The sequence below is a fragment of the Marmota flaviventris genome, chromosome 17, assembly GCF_047511675.1.
Source record: "Marmota flaviventris isolate mMarFla1 chromosome 17, mMarFla1.hap1, whole genome shotgun sequence".
Classification (NCBI taxonomy): Eukaryota; Metazoa; Chordata; class Mammalia; order Rodentia; family Sciuridae; genus Marmota; species Marmota flaviventris.
The window spans coordinates 56,689,532-56,695,535 of NC_092514.1; positions in this window are offsets into that span (position 1 = coordinate 56,689,532).

The following is a 6,004-nucleotide window of genomic DNA, read 5'->3' on the forward strand; positions in this document are numbered from 1 at the left end:
GGGGGGGGGGGGCACAGAGGGGAGGTAGGCAGAGGTGCTGTGTCTCTCAGGTGGGAGGTGAGCTGGGTGGGGGATGGGCGAGCCTAGAGAGGAAATTTCCTCCCTTGCTCCCACGAGTTGCTCCAAATGCCTTCCCCTTCCCTACAGGATCCCACAGAGAAAGGACATGCTCCTCATCCCCTGCCCAGAGGGAAGTCATCAGAGAAGCCATCTGAGAATTCAAGGGGATTCCAGAGGGCAGGGGTGAAAAACTGACCTAGGCATTTGAGAAGTTTCCTAGAAGGCAGTGGGCAAGAGCTCTCAGGTATGAGAAAGGCCTGCATTTGAATCCTGGCTCTGTCGCTCAGCAAGTGCTTTAAACTCCCTGAACCTCAATTTCCCCATCTGTAAAATGGATGAGATAATTCGCATCCATCAGTAGAATTGCAAAGGTTAAAAGGAATACCACGGGAGTAGAAGAGAAAAAAAATAGGTCTTTTTTGATAGAAGAATATTGACTGATAAACAGAAGGGATGATGGAATCAGAAAATCAGTACCTTGCAATCAGTCTGGGCAGGGACTACCAAGGGTTGCTGAGGCTATTAAAGTGTTGTTGGGCCACAGGATATTCCCACAGTCTCAAAGCACCACCCTGCAGATGAGTCATGAGCAAAGGGACAAGGGTGACTTTGCTTTGAGGAGATCTGGCAGAAACCACCTTAACCAAGTAATGAAATTCAGCATTACTAGTCATGGGACAAAGCAACATCCTGTGGCTCCTGACCAGACACACAGGGAAGGACACACATCACCCAGACAGCCTCTCGCCAAAACATTTAGCCTGAATCCAATTAAAAAAAAAAAAAAATCAGACAGATCTCAGTTGAGAGATGTTCTACAAGTCACGTGACCAGAACTCTCTCAAACTCTCAGTGTCATGGAAGTCACTGAGGCAGGGAATCTAGATTACAGGGGGTTGCAGAGATGCGGCGACAGAAGGCAATGCTTGATTTTCAAATTGAATTCTGGGTCAGGGATAGAGTGTCATAAAGGGTCGGTTCAGGGCCAGATGGAGATGTCTGAATATGGACCATGTCTTCGAGAACATCGTGTCAATGTTAAAGCCCTGGGAGGTGAGGATGGCCTTGTTGTCCTGTCAGAGAATGTTCTGATCTTAGGAGATCCATGATAAAGTATTGGAGAGTCTTGATGCCTGCCAAATTCTCACAAAAGCCTCAAGAAAATAAATATGGAGAGAGAGAGAGAGAGAGAGAGAGAGAGAGAGAGAGGAACAGAATGGGCAAATGTGGCCAAATGTTTTTGAAGGGGGGAAGCCATGGGTAGGAACCCACCTAGTGTTTGTCTCAACAAGCCCTGATCCCTAGGAAGAGTGGCAGCTTGGAGCAGCGGAAGGTGGAGCGGCCCCAGGGCCTGTTCAGGAACCGGTTTATGGGCAGGAAGGTTCAGATGGGATGGGGGAGGCTGAAGGCAAATGGGGTGGAAAGACCCAGGGCTCATGCTCGCTATGCGGCCCTCGGTGTAGCCCTGAACCATGCTGTGCCCCAGATCCCCAATCTGTAAAGGGAAGGGGCGCCTGCCATGTGAAGAGCAGGTGAGAAATCTCTTGATAACCTGGAGCCTGATGTTTCTGTGTCTGTTGCTGCTCAGAACCAGCTGGAGTCCGGACCTCAGAACATTGGGCAGCAGAAACATGTTAGGACGGGATGCTCAGTGCCTCAGGGCTGCCTCTCTTGCCAAAGACCCCCGCTGAGGCAGTGAGGTCCCCACCCAGCAGGGCTGAAGAGCTGGGGCAGGGCAGGTCTGGGCTGGGAGTTAAGCATTCTTTGCTGCCCTTGCTCAGAAAAGGGCCCCCTTGCACCAGACCCCCAAGAGCAGCCGCTTCCCAAGCATGCTGGGAAGGTAGTGTGGCTGACAGAGGGACTCTGGGGTTGAATATACAGATGGTCCAAATCATTGCCTGGCCCTGGCTCTCGTTTCTTGCATTGAACCATGAGCCCCAGAAGGCTCCTGCTTCACCTTATCCTACCCCCATCCCTCATGCTGCTGGCCACAGGGTGCCGGGTCTGGAAATACTTATCAACTGCAAGGCAGACCCAAGCTCTGGCCTGGTCTAACTTGTGTATAAACTGGGATGTATCACATCTTTCCTCTAGGCCTCAATTTACCCCCAAACTGTAAAAAAGAGTGATCTGTCCCTGCTTTACCTGCTCCCGAGGAATCACAGTAATGTTGAGGAGAAGGATGTGGTGTTCAGGAGGCCAACAGATCTGGGTTCAAATCTTGGCACTGCTGCTTGCTAGTGGTAATAGGAGCCTTCCCATCCCAAGCCTGCATCTTATCCATTGCGGGTGTTAGCAGCCAATGGACAGAATTATCACAATAAATTGAGACGAAATAAGTACAAGCAACTGGCATGTAGTTTATTGTCTTTCTTCCCCACCAGGATGTCAGCCTCACAATGCTAGGATTTGGTCTTATACACTGCTGCACCCTAGCACCTAGGGTGGAACCTGGTATTCTGTAGGAGCTCCCTAAATAATTGTTGCTTGAATGAATGAATCCATCAGGCACTCAATAAATGCTAATTCCCATTGTAATTCTAAAAATGTGCTGAGATAAAAAGCTTTGGAAGTTCATGGTTGTTGGGAAAGGAAACTTTAGAGGGCAAGAAATAATCTCCAGGGTTGGCATGGGTCTGTGCGTCCTCGTCCTTCGTCTGACAGTGGATGCCAGGGTTGCTGAACTCATCTAGACTAGGAACAGACTCTACTCAGGAGAGCCGGGCAGGAGCACGCATGATGAGGAGGGCTGGGGCAGGAAGTGTCACAAGTTGGGGACCCCCCCCCCCGTGCATCCTGTCTAATAGGGCTCCCTCATGCTGGCTGACTGTGGCCAGGTGGGAAAGCAGGCCTAGTTTCCCAGTGTAACTGATTCTTCAAGAAAAATCCAGAAAGCAATTCCTTTTTAAAGGAAAAACACAAATGAGAGCAAACAAAACACATCTGTGGGCTAGGAGGGGCCCAGTGGTGTAGCCCAAACTTCCAGGGCAAGAAGGTTCCCCTGGAATGACCTCAGTGGGGTCCTGGTCTCTCAAGGCCTCTCAGGCAGTCCCAGTCTCTGAGACTTGGGACTCAGCTTGGAAGAAATGCTGACATGACATCCAGATCCAAGAGGTCAGGAAAGAAGCCACTTCCTGAGTCCTTGGGCTCAGGAGGGATCTAGGCTTTGGCTCCCAGGCTCAGGATAGGTCGGCTCCCACAGCGCCTGGTCCAGTAGACATTCACTAACTATTCACTGAACAAGTCTTTTCTGGAAAATAAGATGTGCCTCATCTGGAAAATGGGCACAGTAATGTGGCCCCCAACGACCTCACAGGGATAATGAGGAAATCAAGGGGGATTAAAGAGATAGAAGTATTTCTGAAAATTGAAATTGCTTCACAAAAGCCAGGTGTCATCATTCTTGTCATTATTATGAACAGAACACCTTTGCTCGAGCAGAAGAAGGGGTTTGGGACTCAGAGGGGCAGAGAATCTGCAAAGACATCACAAGGAGCATCTGGATCAAGTCCAGCAGGACTCATCACAGAGGGGACACGTGCTCACCAGCTCCGAGACGGACCATCATGGTCATAGGATACAGGAGCTTATGTGACTTCCTGGCCACCTGGTGTCCAGTTGAGTGGGGGGGGGGGGACCCAGTCAGGTCAAGCCATATCTCCCAAGACACAGGATTTCAGGGGAAGCACAAACCCCATATACGCTGCTCATGAAATAGAGAAACTATATAAATAACATAAATACTTTCCCATATATCTTAGCTATATAAATTATTCTTGTTTGCTCTAAAAACTATATATGTGAGGTAGACAATAATACCCTGTGAGCTTTTTTCCCTTAAAGCTAGTGAAGGAAGGGACAGTGGCTGCTCTGGTCCCTTGGGGGTCCCAATTGGGCTGAGGTGGGTCTCTCAGGGTAAGTGAAAGAGAAAGGGCTGAGATCAAGGAACGAGAAGGGAAGGAGAGGGCTGCACTGAGAGGACCCTATAAACTGAGGCACCCTCAGAACCTGCACCCAGACCCACGGCCTGAGGTGCCAGGGTCAGTGGCCAGCCTTAGCTGAGGTCCTCTGAGTCTACCCTTTATCCTCCTGCAACCCCAACCCTTCCAGCCATAGAGTTGGGGTGCAGATGGTGGGGGTGGTAGGTCAGGGAGCCCTGGGCCTCAGGTTGTTTCCAAGTCCCTCTTCCAATCTGTGCAGCCTCTGCTGCCTTATGCCCAAGCCTGAGCCAAGGGAGGCAGAGCTGGGGTCACAGAGGAGCAAGACAGATGGGCGGGCAGAGAACAAGTCTCAAATCAGCAGGGAAGTAGAAAAAAACTAGAAAGTGGGCCCTTGATGGTTTTTTCCTCCTCCTGCCAAGATGTGGGCCAGCTGCTTGGGTCAGCAAAGTCAATCTAGTGAGTAGTCTCAGGTCAGTTCAGCTTCTTATTGGAGCCTCTGCCATCCAAGATCCTTGTAGCATCCCCAGGCTGCCCTGAGCCACTGGAGACAGGGTGGCTCGTGCAGGCCCCTGGAGGTCTCGGGGAGGCTGCTGGGCCCAGCCATGGGGCTTTCTTCCTGGAACTGGCATCAATGAGGGTTCTGAGCACTTGGCTGATTCTGGAGTTTCCTGTTTCAGCAGAGGGTCAGGAACCCTGGGTTCAGGAGGAAAGGAAGCTTACAGGAGGGGCGCGGCGGGGCTGGCCAAGTGTCCCAGAGCTTCCCGAAGGAGGTCACTTCCTTCTGGCTGGCCTCAGGCCCTACTGTGGTGAAGCACATAACCTCCAGCAAAATGACCCCTGTGAGGTCTTCATCCTGCAGCAGAGGAGATGTGAGCCGCTCCACGGGACTCCCTGCCTGGTTCCAGTGTCAGATGCGTGTGGGTTGCCTGTGCGCGTGAGCCAGTTTCTCTCCTTCCACACAGAGCCTTCGTAGGTGGCCCTGGAAATGTCCACAGCACCCAAGGAAGTTAGCAAAGTCACTTCTATTCCTCAGGTAGAAGCCCAAGTGAGGGGCCAGGCTTAGCAAAGTCTCTGCCAGAGCAAAAGCCTGAATTGGATAAGCAGCCACGAGAGTAGAAATGGAACCCAAATCCCAGTTCACGAGCCAACAGCTCTTCTGCATCACCAACGTCAGCAGGTGTGGGGGCCTCCCAGCCCAGGGCACCCCAGCTCTGGGGAGGTGGCCAGAATGAGTGCTAGATCAGGCTGGAACACTGCGCTTCTACTGGGTACCAGAAAGCTGTCACCCTCCTCTGGGCTGCAACTAAAGGTCCCTTTGACCATCAGGGAAAATGAGGAGGGGCCACTGTCTCCCATCCTATCTGCCTTGCTGGTCTAATTGAGCAGGGTGAGCGGCTATGGGTAACTCAGCTGTAGAGACAAGCATGAAGCCTCAATTCAGGCCTGTTTGAAGAACCTGGGGCATGTACCCAACTTGGGTCCACTCAAGCAGAAAGCTTTTCTTGCTCTAAGCAAGTAGCTCCCACCACCATCTCCAGCACAGCAAAGCCCCTGGTGTGGTACAAACATAGGGCACCCAGGGCTCGCTGCAATCTGAGTAGGGCCAGGGGACTGGACTGGCCCATCCCAGACAAAAGCCTAAATATGCTTCCACCTGGCACTGCCTCCCCTGTGTTCCCCCAATGGCTTGCTGGCTCCAGGCCACACATCCGGGGAATTGAGATGGCCAGATAACCTCTCCCCGCTGCACAACCTATTCATGCCCTCCTCTTGCTCTCCCTTGTTTTCCTCCCTGTCCCTTCCCAGTGTGCCCTCCTGCTTCAAGTCCTCAACAAGGTCAGGGACCCTTGGGTTCAGGGGCAAGGCCCTGTTTCTCTTTGCTGAGTGTTGAGGAAGGCAGAGGTAGGCCGAGGGTCTGTGGAGGGAGGAGCGCTGAGCCGCACACGGTGTGCACTGGTGCGTGTATCGGTGTGTGCAGGCAGTTGTGCAAGCGGGCCGTGGAG